Raw genomic sequence first — 13,740 nt, 5'->3', positions numbered from 1 at the left:
ATCTTCAAATTGATAAATGGTAGTTTTTTCATTCATACTTTCATTCATTCATGTACATAGTATATATAGAGGGTAATCGTCATTCTAAGAATGGGAAAGAATGATACAAGGAAAGAATGATATAAGGAAATAACAACTAATATCCTAATATCTCAACTTTCCTAATATCTCAATATTCATAATATCTCAACTTTCCTAATATCTAAACATTCCTAATATCTCAACACTAAATGATATAAGGAAAGAATGATATAAGGAAAGCATTCCTAATATCTCAACTTTTGAATGATGTCATGTCCTTCCAAATACTTTTGAAGATCAGAACTTTGATATTCTCCACCATTATCACTACGCAGAACCCGAACCTTTGCATTGAACCGAGTTTCAATCATTTTATGAAAATTTTGAAACAACAAGTTCACTTCATCTTTGGTCTTCATCAAGCATAACCATGTCATTCTGGTACAATCATCAATAAAAGTAACAAACCAACATGAGCCACTCAAAGTTGGGACTTTGGATGGGCCCCAAACATCAGAATGTATAACCATAAAAGGAAACGGACTTTTATTCAAAATTAACGGAAACGAAGCACGATGACTTTTAGCCAATTCACAAATATCACAACGGAAACCAGAAATATCACTCTTTACAAACAAACTAGGAAACAATTTTTTTAAATAACCAAAGGAAGCATGTCCCAGACGTCGATGTTACGACCAAATTTCAGACTTTTTCTTCTTCCACTCAGATCCATCTGCCATCAAGGCTTGTTGCAACTTATTTGAATCATTTGACTGCAAGTCCAAGTAATAGAGTTTTCTCCGCTTAATACCACAACCAATTGTATGTCTTGTTTGGATGTCCTTAATCACACAAAATTCAGGCTAAAAAATGACAATACAAGATAAGGCTATAGTGATTTGAGAAATTGACAAAATATTGTAATTTAAAGATGGAACAACTAAAACAGAATCCAAATTCAAAGTATCAGTAAGAGTTAAGGATCATTCCCCAATGACTGGGGTTGTGTTACCATTGGCTGTGAAAACAATTTTTTGTGAGGAAGGTCTAAGGGGTGAAACCTGTCTAGATTCAAAAGTCATATGATCTGTAGCACCAGAATCAATTACCCATGCACTATTAATAACAAGTGTAAAAGTATTTAAAAACTTACCACCATAATCAGTAGCGGCTACTAATGCAGAGGCTTTCTCAGCAACATTAGCCTCTGTTTTTATTTCGGCAACAGTTGCAGTCGAGGTTTTCTTGGAATCCTTCTTCCGTTGATCACGATTATTATCATTAATAACAAAGTGTTGATAGCCTAAACATGATCTAAAGGTCCATGGTTTAAACCCTCGGTTCCTCATTGTTTTCCTGGTCATACCAAGAGTCGTTGCTTTGAAATTGTGGGATATCCAGACTGGTGGGACTAGTCTTATTGCAGTGAGTGCATTTGAAGGTTGACTTATCAATATTAGGGCTTGTCTTAGGATGGTTGATCGCTGTCAAACTACCATAGCGACAAAATATCCAAGATTTCAATTCCATGGCTCTAATACCATCTTCAAATTGATAAATGGTAGTTTTTTCATTCATACTTTCATTCGTTCATGTACATAGTATATATAGAGGGTAATCGCCATTTTAAGAATGGGAAAGAATGATACAAGGAATGAATGATATAAGGAAATAACAACTAATATCCTAATATCTCAACTTTCCTAATATCTCAATATTCATAATATCTCAACTTTCCTAATATCTAAACATTCCTAATATCTCAACACTAAATGATATAAGGAAAACATTCCTAATATCTCAACAATTTAGATATTTGTTACCATCTTCTCCAAAGCTCAATTCTCTTTAAACCCAAATTTGACCTAAAAGGACCCCTAACCTAGGGTTAAGGCTCACCAAAACCAACCTAAAAAACCCTTTGAAACCCTCAAAAAAGAATAAAAAAAAGAGACACTTGAAATGGGTCGAAATGGGCTCAAAATTAGTAAATCCTAATCAACCGGTCAAGGAATTGATTACAATCAGCTGAATTGGAAGGATCGATTGGTTGAACCAATTGAATCGGTTCCTTCAACCGATTGAATCAATCCCTTTGATCAGTTTGGCCAAAAAGAGTCTCAGTTCATGCAAAAAGGGTCTGAACTGGCTTCAAATGTGCTAGAATATTGGGAGAATTTAGTGCCACTAAAGTCACACTATGGATCCAAAAAAATTCTTTAATAGGTCTCCAAAAGTAGATTAAAAGTCAATACCAAAGTTGAAAACAAATAAACCATGTGATGAACAACTAACCAAAAAATGATCCTATGCATGTACTACATGAAAGCGTAAGACGAAAAGTAATATGTATAAAACAAAATAAGAAATAAAACCCTAAAGTGACTCTTTCTTTTGAAGGAAAATCAAAGTCTGTGAAAATCAAGTCTAAATTGAAGGATCGGGTTACTTATGGAGAAAGTACCATAGGGTAGCACTCCTCCAAGCCTTAAAGAGGTCTCTACTAAACAAATGAAGGAACCTAAGGTAATTAACTAATATATTGTGGATACTAAGAGAAAACAAAAAAAAATATGCAGCAAGTAATGATGATGAAAACAAAAGCATAACAAGCATAATAAGAAATCAAATCAATCAAGTGAAAAAGAGAATGTACCTTAAAATGCCCTAAAATAAGGCAGCATGCTAATATAAGAAAGAAAAGGTTAGTTCACAAGCAAAATAAAGCATATAATATCAAAGTAAGAGCCCTTCAATAGATGCAGTAAAAATACAATTCAAATCAAGAGTCAAAGATGACTAAACCAATATTAAACTTGATTAATATACACTAATCATGCAGAGAGATCATAATAGGACATCAAACATGTAATTACAAAAAAAATTCAAAGAAAATAGGTAAAATGTGATTATGTTACAGAGAAAGGCTTGTCTAACATTCATGAGATGTCTCAATTACAAATCAAGAGTCATACAAGGCTAAAACCATTCCAAAATAGACTAATTCAACAAATTATTCATATTGGTACTAAATAAAATGGTTAGAGATGAGATACAATAAAAATAAAATAAAATAAAATAAAATAAAAACTACAATATACTTGAGATGTCTAAAATACAATTCAAAAGCCCAAAGTTCCTAAAAATTTACTGAATAGTCCAAATTCCAAAGAACATGTCATGACCCTAAATCGGGTCAATATAATAAGCATGAAAATATAGAATTATTTCATAAACTTTAAAAATGATTTTTTTTGGGTAAAACCAAAGCCCACAAACTTATTTAAGAAGTTTGAAATAAATAAAAAAATAATTAAAAATCCAAGATCTTGGATTGATCTGTAAAGAAATTTCAAACATCAAGAATAGTGCAAAAGTTGAGCATTTGGAAAAATTGATTTATTCAACAAGATTGGAGAGAGTTTTTTTTAAGAAACAAAAATCATTTAGAGGGAAAACTCTACCAAGTTTTAGAGATAGAAAGATAAGAAGAGTTTTCTTGGAAGAAGACTTGATTTGGAGAAGGATTTAGAGATTGTAAGAGGACAAGTGATTCACTTGCATGGAGATATCCTGGTAAGGCACCTTGATTTTGTCTTTTTTATTTTATTTTTAGTTTATTTTCATTTTCCTTTAATTCTTGGGATGATTTGTGTATTGGGTGTGGATATTATAAGTCATACACTTGATTATTAGATATCTTGTTTTTTATTTATGGTTGTTTTTCTTATTTTCTTCACTTTATTCATCTTAATTTTTTAACATGAGCAATGAAGAAAATGTCATGAGATATTGGCGAAATATTGTTGATATAACATGTATCAACAACCTTCGACATGATGAACACAAGAGAATTATGGCAACATGATATTTCCATAAAATCAGCTATTTTTCGCCAATATATCCGCGATATATCAATATTTTTGTGATATTTTGGCTGGCGCATCAATAATTTTGGTGTCATGTCATAGCTTAATTGTAAGGCAAAATCTCCTTCCCAAACCTTAAATCAGCATGAGCAGTGACGAAAATGTCATGATATATCAGCGAACTATCGTCGATATATCATGTATAGGCAACCTTCGACATGACAAACACGAGAGAAATATGGTGATACAATATTTCCATAAAATCGGCCATTTTTGCCGATATATCAATATTTTCACTATATTTCGGTTGGCGCATCTATAATTTTGGCACATCGATAGTTACCCAGACTTTGACTAAAAATTGGGGCTACCTCCCATGCGCTTGTTGAGGCATATATAGTTTTAAAACTTAAGAAGTTAGGAATTCGATGCTTCAACAACTCTCAAATCGAATTTCAAACAAAGGAGATATGACTAGTTGAAGCAACACTACGCAAAAGACATGCAGTTTCAAGATTGAGTTTAGGTCAACTTCTTTTTTGTTGTTTAGGCTTTGTTTTGGGCCTCTTATTAGGCTGAATCTTTTCCAGTAGACTTGGAGGCAGTTTTTTTGTAAGATTTTATTATTTGATTCCAAGGTGAATCTACGAAAATTATTAACCACACAATCCATTGGTCATGTGAACTCCCTTTTATTTTTCCATACATGTTTTTTATTTCCTTATATATGGCAAGTTTTGATGATATGGAACTTTTAGTAATTTAATGGATATAAATTTTCTTGAAAATTAGATTATAAAGCACGTTATTTACTAAATTTTGGAATAGTGTATACTAAGGAAATAAAACTTGTGAAAATAAATTAGAGAGCAAAGTTTCACTTTTCTAAATTATTTTAAAGGATTCTAAACTATTTTTTTTTAAAATTATTTTGATGAGAATTCTTATAGAATAAAAGTTTCCCATTTGAATAAAATGCTCTCTAGTTTTTATTTTTTAAGTCTTTGGATATTTTCGTATTACACTAATCTTTAATTTGGAGAATAAATAATTTTTGGAAATTTTCAAGATAGATAATTTATCATTAGGGGAATTACTAAAAGTTTTATTTTTAGTCATTTTAATGGAGTAGATTATTACAAAAATTAGATTCCATATTTAAGAATATGTATTAAATTGAAAAGGTGTATGAAAAGGAAAATAATCTTATGAAGAATTTTGAATGTGAGAGTTAAAGTTCCTTTCTAATTATTCTTAAAGATTTAAAATATTTTTCTTAAATTTATTTTTTAGAATCCTTGAAGAATTAAAATTTTCCAAATTGGGTAAGGGGCTTCAAGTTTTCAAAAATTTATAAACGGGAAGTTTTCTTATTACACTATGTTAGGACATAGAGTCTTGTTTATGTTGGAAATTTTGTTCATTTTTATGTTTGATCATAGAAGTCTTTTTAAATAGTGACTTGATCTCCATTGAAGATCAAAGGTTTTCATTCGTCTAACAAGGAATTCATAGGTACATTTAAAAATGTTTAACTTGTGGTATATTAGGCTTCTACGAGATATAAAGAGATTCGGTAACTTTTTCTCAAGTTACAATAATTTTTATTGAGTTTTTAAAGAGAAAAGGACCGCTCAAGCGATCAACACCATTCAAATGGTCAAATCACTCAAGTGGCTTAGACCACTCAAGCGGTAAGAACAACTTAAGTGGTGTAAGTCTACTCAAGCGGTCATACCTATTCTGCAAAGATTTTTTTTTCACACAAATCAAATGTAGAACTCTTCCAAAACCGAATCTCTTAGGCTTAGTTGCCTATAAATACCTCATTATAACCCCTTGAGGGTAAGAGATCACATTAAGATCATTAAGAGACCTTTCATTCTTTAGAGAGGGTCTCCTAGAGTGTCACGCCATTCCTGATCTCCCATTCAAGGATTTGATATTTGAATCTTAGTTTGAAAATCTTCATCCATTTGGCAATGTTGAAGTAATCCATTGGAGTAATTGAAGGTTGGTGTGTCGAGGATGTGAATCAAGTTGTAGGTATTAGAGAGTAAGTCTTTAGGGTAAAATAGTTAGGTAAATTTTTCTAACTTGATTTTGTATAGTGGATTTAGATTACTAGGTCTTAGACCTCGTGGTTGTTTATCTCCACAGTTAGTGTGAGGGTTTTCCACGTAAAAATCTTATATCTCATTGGTAATTATGCAAGGTTAGAGGTAAGTAAGCAATATCTTTGGACTTGGCTAATTGATTAATTGGAGTCCTATTGGGTTAATTAATTAATTAGCAACCTTTTTGGGCTAACTTAAGTGACCTAAGTCTATGGTGGGTTCAAGTTACTTGAGCCTAGTAAGAAACCTATAATTACCCTTTTAGGGGTTAATGTTTCAAGTTTTTATCTTTCTCTCTTTGCAGTATAGGGAAAAAAACCCTAACATTCAGCCTTGAGATCTCTACCATCTCAATTCTTAGACTCTAGGAGGAGTGACCGAGTGGATGATTATGGGTTTACAAGATCTTGTATGAGATCTCCTCCAACTATGATGAAACTTTTGTGTGCTAAAAGTATCAAGAATGACATGTGCTTATACCTCTAAATTCATAGCATCTTATGCAAAAGTGAGACCATCTATTGAAATTAAGCCCTAAAAAGCAAGACATGATGTAATAAAGTCAAACTTGACTGTCCCCTTGGTATCCCTTTTATGCATTGACATTGATTTGAGCATTCAACTCATATCTCTTACATTGAACATGACTAGGGTGCATTATGAGTTGTACAGAGGATACAAGTCATGGATTCCTTGTAAGTAGATAAGTTGTACACAATTAGTTAATGGAGTTGGGCAATCCAATAGAAGTTGTAGTACACTACCTCTTAATTGGAGTGATAACTTATCTTGGCCGTTAGAATGACTTTCCCATAGTGATTGAACTAGTGTTGTGATGCATACTGGATGGGACCTAGAGTGAATCACAATGTTAGGTTTTTTATTGTCATGATTCACCAAACGACTACACTACATGGACTCTCAACCTTAAGAGAATATTGAGTTTGTGCTAAAATAAAATAGAAGACTTTGACCTGTGAGTGAGACCCTAAAGTGGTCATATATCCCTATGGATTGGGTCACTATTGATGGAGACTAATGTCAACAGATATTCTCAATAAAGGTACCATGATATCTCATGGGCTTGAGATAGTGTGTCATATTGGGTAATCCAAAGAACATGCGATCATAAAATCTGTGGCTGCAACAATTCCTTTAAGAGGTATTCGTCTCGTTGTTATTTACATAGGGTATTGGAGTATAATTGATTATTTATAGTCGGGTGTTGAATCAACTTCATAATTGGATTTTGAGCGAGCTAGCATTCCTATGGGTCACAATGGTCCTCATACTGAGTTCATATACCATGTTGGCACGATTTATAAGGGTTAGATTGACTTTAGGCTCACTCTTGTGTATAAGGGAGTTTTGGTAACTAAGCAAGGTTACATAAGGGATTGCGAATAAGGTCTCTAGATTGGAGTAATTGATTAATTATAAAATCCTATTGAGTTAATTAATTAATTAAGACCCATTTTGAGCTAGATTAAGCAACCCAAGCCTTGGTGGGTTCAAGTCACTTAATTCCAATAAGGGAACGAACCTTATAAATACCCTTTAGGGGTTAGTGTTAGGGTTTCCATAGTTTAGACAATTATCTTCCACCTCGAGAAAGAAATAAAAATAAATAAAAAATAAAAATAGAGAAAGATAGCTTAGGTTTCCACCCTTCCAAAATCCACACTTTGAAGTGTCAAGGTCATGGTTCAAGTCATTGGGTAGAAGATCTTGGGTGAACAAGACTTCCAAACTCTTCAGACACATTCTTAACCATGAGGAATTGATTTGGTAACATCTAGATCCAAGTATGAGTACTATATCTTTAGATTTAGTTATGTCTAAGGATAGATGCATCCATTTACTAGATCCAGGGCCTTGAAAGCAAAGTAATATAGGGTTCCCGAAACTATTTTTTATTGTATTCCAATCAATATCATTCTTTGACCTATTACATATCTTATAGTTTTCATTAGAAATCTAGCAATTGTACTAACAAACACTTTCTAATTATCCTGACTATAAAGCAATAACCCTCGAAATCCTCTTGGATATCCTATAAAATGATATACCTCTAACATGCTATAGGAGAAGGCTTTTCTAATATGTGTAAGATGTCTAAATTACAAATCAAGAGTAAAAAAAGATTGAAAGCATGTCAAAAGCGACTGAATTAACAAGTTATTCAAATGATACAAAAACTTGACACAAAACAAGAATTTATGAAATAAATCTAAATAAAGAGATAAGATAAAACCAAAACAAAAAGTCTTAAACATATTAAAAGTGTTTAGAATCAAAATAAAAAGCCCAAAGTGCCTAAATATGCACCAATGAAACTAAATTTTACTAAACATCATATTGCTTAGAAACGTAACAGAATAACAAGCCATGCAAAGATTAAATTATTTAACAAGAATCAAGGTGAGATAAAAATTCAAACAAACATTATACAACATGTTCATGATGCAAATATCACATTCCAAAAGCTTAAAATGCTCAAACATTCACCAATTACCCCAAATTTCAAAGAACATTTCATAACTATAAATCAAGGTAGTGTAGTAAATATGAAAAGATGAAATTAATTCATAAGCTTGGAAAACGATTTTTGGGAAAAACCACAACCTAAAATACTATTTAAGAAGTTTATAATATAGGAAAAATATATAAAAAAAAAATAGTTAAAATTCCATGAGTTAAGACTATTTACAAAAACATTTCAAATGTAAAAAATAGGGCAGAATCTAAACACTTGGAAAAAACTTGTGAATAAAAACAAAAAATTGACTTTGTGAATAAAAAAATAAAAAAAAAGATTGTGAATAAAGACATTTTAAAGGTAAAAACTATTTTTAAAAGCAGTTTTTAAAAACAAAAAATAAAAAACTTGTTTGAATAAAAGAATTGACTTTGTTTTTTAAAAATTTTTTTCTAATTTTATCTTATAAAATTTTTAAAATTTAATTTATATAAAAAATCAAATTCAAGTCAAGGCCCACTAAAAAGAAGACATTTAAAATTATATATAAATTAAAGATAAATAATTGTTTTGATTATTAAACAATTGTTTATTCTAATAAAACAAAAATTACTATAATGCAAACCAAGTACAAACAAAGTACTTTAAGTCGATTATAATAGTAAAACAATTTTCACACTTCATGTGTTTGCTCTATATATTAACACAACTATTTAACGACCAATGTTTACAAACTATTAACAAAAGCATTTCACATTTGTTTGAAATACGGTCTCAATAAGTTGTTAATGCTACTATTGTTTCACTTGGTTGTAGCATCGTTCTTATCTTCAAATTTAAGCATTTCCTTTTCTTATTGTCTAAACATAACATCATTTAAAGTTCACTTACTAACCATATTATGAAGAGTACAAGAAGTTCTGAAAAACCAAAGTCAAGGAAACACATATAGGAGGGTGAATGGGTGCAATTAAAAATTTTAAATAAATATTTATATATTATACCCAATTTTTCCCTACAAGAAGTTAAGGATAATCTACTATTTCAACAATAGGCAATGTAAACAAGATAATAAAGATATGCAATGAGGCATAAGGATTTGCATGTGGAAAAACCTCACACTAACCATGGAAATAAAAAAAAGACAAAAAAAAAAAAAAACACAAGGTTTAAGACCACTAATTTAAATCCACAATATGAGATCAAGTTTGACAGATTTACCTAACCGTTTTACCTAAAAACTTACGCTTCAGTACCTACAACTTGATTCACATCTAAGACGCAACAACTTTCAATTACTTTAATGAATACATTTCAGCATCACTGAAGGAATATAGGTTTTCAACCTAAGATTCAATGTTTGAATCCTTTGAATAAGAGGTCAGGAATGGTGTGACTCGTTAGGCTTTCTCCCTACACAAGATTTTTTTCTTATTTTATTTTATCTTAAAAAATAAATAAAATAAGTGACGACTCCAAAAATATGAAAATGGTTTTTTAAATAAAATAATCATTTTTCCATAGAGTTTGAAGTGTTGTCATTGAGTAAAGATGCATCAATTCACATCTATAGAGAAAAAATCACAATTATTCAAATATTTTTATTTAATTTGATTAATAGTATACCCCAAATTTGTCCTTAGCAAATAAAATGTAGACTCAGTCACTTTTGGCTATCCTAGACCTATAATTACTCCTAATCTAGTATAGCCAATTTATTTCTTATTTTAATTTGCATTTTATTTTATTTTATTTTTATCTTAATTTTATTATTATTGCCTTTTATTTTTGTTCTTATTTTTTTTTACCTTTTATCTTTATTTATCTCCTTAATTTTTCATTTTAAATTTATAATTTGCAAATTTTTAAAATCATTTGTGGAAAACAGAAGAAAAGGTCCTTGATTAGGATTACCAAGGGGAAAGTTAGAAGATTGAATGGTGAAGGTGTGTTTTCATTAGAGACACGAAAGAATAGTAGAGATTGATTGAAGACAAAAAGGAAAAGAATGGGATTTTGAAAGAGATTGGAGCCTAAAAGGGAAAAAGGAAAAAAAAAAAAAAAAAAAAGGAAGCAGCCATGAATTGGAAGATGATGGCCTTCCATTATTTGTGGGGTCTACATATTTGAATTACTTGTAGGACATTTAAATTTTGATTAAGGAGGTGTTTGATAAAATTTAATACTTATTACTTAATGACTTAAGTTGATTTTAAATTAAATTATATTTAAGTTATTGACTTAAAACTTGTTATTTAATTCTTACTTTAAGTATTAAGATTGCTTGATAAAATTAACTTAAAATTTATTCTAAATTATCACATTGATATATTTATTTTCATAAATTATAATTATGGCAAAGAATGTCAAGTAACAATGAAGGTCGTAGAGTAACAAAAAAAATAATAGAGGTAACCCAAACAAATGACAGAAAAAAAGTAAAATAAAAATATAGACTCAAAAATAAACTAATTATTTTTACTTATTACTTAAAATTATTTCTTTACTTTAAGCAATATCATTAAATTATTTTACCAAATATATTTAATTTACTTAATACCTTAAATTAAGTTATCATGTCACTTAATAACTTAATTTGGTTTACCAAACACTAACTAAATAACAACTAAAATACTAAACCTATTAGTTTTAATTCTTTTAATGTTGAAATGCAGAGGATATTCAAAAATGGAACCCAAAAGTAGAGATTCCTTGCTTTTCTCACTTTTATCCTTGTAGTTAGTTAAATAAAAGAGTGAAAAGGATGGCATGATAAAAGCACAGAGTTGTTGGTGGGCCCTTCTAGAATAACCCAGTGATGATTTAGGGTATATGGGGCCACAAATATGTTGGTGCTTTGTGGGATATGCCGTGGGCCATGGAGGGACAGTCAGATGGCACTCACTGAGACGGTTGCTTTCAAAGTTGGAAGGAAGATGCGTATGTTTTCATCTGTCAGGAAAAATGGCCAAACTTTTACTTATTTGGTTGGTTGATTTGATTTCCATCCACATTCTATAAAGTATGTATTAAAAATAATTTACATATTTTATATATTCGAATTTTTTATTCAATATTTAAAAATTAAGTAAAATTAAGCAACAATAAAAAAATAAAAAAAATTATTAATTTGAAACTTAATGTGGGTTATTAAATTACTTAATAACTTTATAGGACTTAAAGTTAAAAATAATTTTAAGTAATAAGTAAAAATAAGTTTAACTCTGCTTCTTTATTTTATCTTTTTATCTTTATTTGCTCTACTTACGTTCATAATCTCATTTGTTACATCCACGACATGTACTGTTACTTAATCTTCTTTGTCCTAATTATAATTTATAAGGATAAATATAATAATTTAATGATTTAGTGAATGTTTGGTAAACCAACTTAATAATTTAAATTAATTTAATAATTTAATTTAAGTTATTAAGTAAATTAAGTATCTTTGGTAAAATAACTTAGTGATACAACTTAAAGTGAAAAACAACTCTAACTAATAAGTAAAAATAATTAACTTATTTTTACATTCATATCTTCATTTTACATTTTTACCTCCATTTACCATAATTATCTCCACGATTTCTTTTGTTATTTCACAATTTCCATTGTTACTCAACATTCTTTCTCCTAATTATAATTTATGAAAATCAATATGTCAATTTGATAATTTAGAATAAATTTTAAGTTAATTTTATCAAACAACCTTAATATTTAAAGTAAGAACTAAGTAATAAGTTTAAAGTTAATAACTTAAGTATAATTTAACTTAAAATCGGCTTAAGTTATTAAGTAATAAGTATTAAATTTTATCAAACACCCTCTTATAATAAGTTTTAAGTTAATATTACCAAACATTCTTAATTCTTAAAATAAGAATTAAATAAATTTTAAGTCAATAACTAAAGTATAAAATAACTTAAAGTTATTAAGTACTAAGTATTAAATTTTACCAAATATTCGGTTACTTTTTATTTTTATTTTATTATTATTTTCTTCAAACTTCCATGAACAAGGTTGTCCTAACAAATATATGGTTCGAATAGCATCCTCCTATGTGGCTGCGTCCAGAAAATATTGTTGTATTTGCCATGGCATCCTATATATTATTTCATGTTAATGTAAGTATAGTATTCTTACCACTTTTATCCATGCTTCCCATTCTTAATTTCATCAAAGTAACAATTTTGAGTTCGATAAGAGGCTTTTTATGGTTTTGAAAATTTAATTTTATTTATATATATTTTAGATAATTATATTTTAGATAGTGATTAATCAAAACTGTCTAAAATGCAATGTGAATTTCTCTATTTCATATAATTATAATTTTTTCAACCTAGTAAAATTTAATATTGTAGATTCATTCATGAGTTTAATAAATTTTTAAAATTATTTGGAATTAAAGATTTGATATAGTTAAAATCTAATTTAGAGATTGAGGAATGTTTGGTAAAACTAAATACTTATTACTTAACAACTTAAATTGACTTTAAGTTAAATTATACTTAAGTTATTGACTTTAAACTTATTACTTAATTCTTACTTTAAGTATTAAAGTTGTTTGATAAAATTAACTTAAAATTTATTCAAAATCATCATTAACATGCTTATCCTCGTAAATTAAAATTAAGACAAAGAGGGTCTACTAATAATAAAGGTCATGGAGTAGCAAAAGAGATCGTGGAGTAACAAAACCCATCTTTCATGTCTCTTGGGTCACCATAGATGAATAAAAAAAATGAAATTTTTACAACAATAAAAATTCCTATACTCCTATAATGGAGATTATAAACCATCTATTGAAAAAAAAAAATTATGTTAAATCACACCCAAAAATAATCACAACTATATCCATCATATTTAATATGAAAACATTCATTTATTCTTTGGGGTCATAAGATAAATAAAATAACCCTACAAAACAAAGTTAGCACACCTAGAATAATTTTAGCATGCTAAATCCTAACCTAAGACTCTAATTCCAGTTGTAGGGAAACTTAGAAATCTCTATTCCTAACCCTAGATCTTTTAAGGCACACATGTACAATCTACTCTTAGGGCTCGATAGATTTAATTACAATGGAAATAATAGGCGTTTAAAACCTTAGATCTAGAGATTAGGGATGCTTTATCATAGATATGAATGTTCCTAAATCAATTCCAATTTGATGAAGTTGTGTAGATTGAATCGAAAGCCTTACCAACCAAGCAATCTTCCGCCAATCACTCTCTCACGGATCTAGGTACTAAA

Source organism: Vitis riparia, chromosome 18, assembly GCF_004353265.1.
Source record: "Vitis riparia cultivar Riparia Gloire de Montpellier isolate 1030 chromosome 18, EGFV_Vit.rip_1.0, whole genome shotgun sequence".
NCBI lineage: Eukaryota > Viridiplantae > Streptophyta > Magnoliopsida > Vitales > Vitaceae > Vitis > Vitis riparia.
This window is presented reverse-complemented; position numbering follows the sequence as displayed.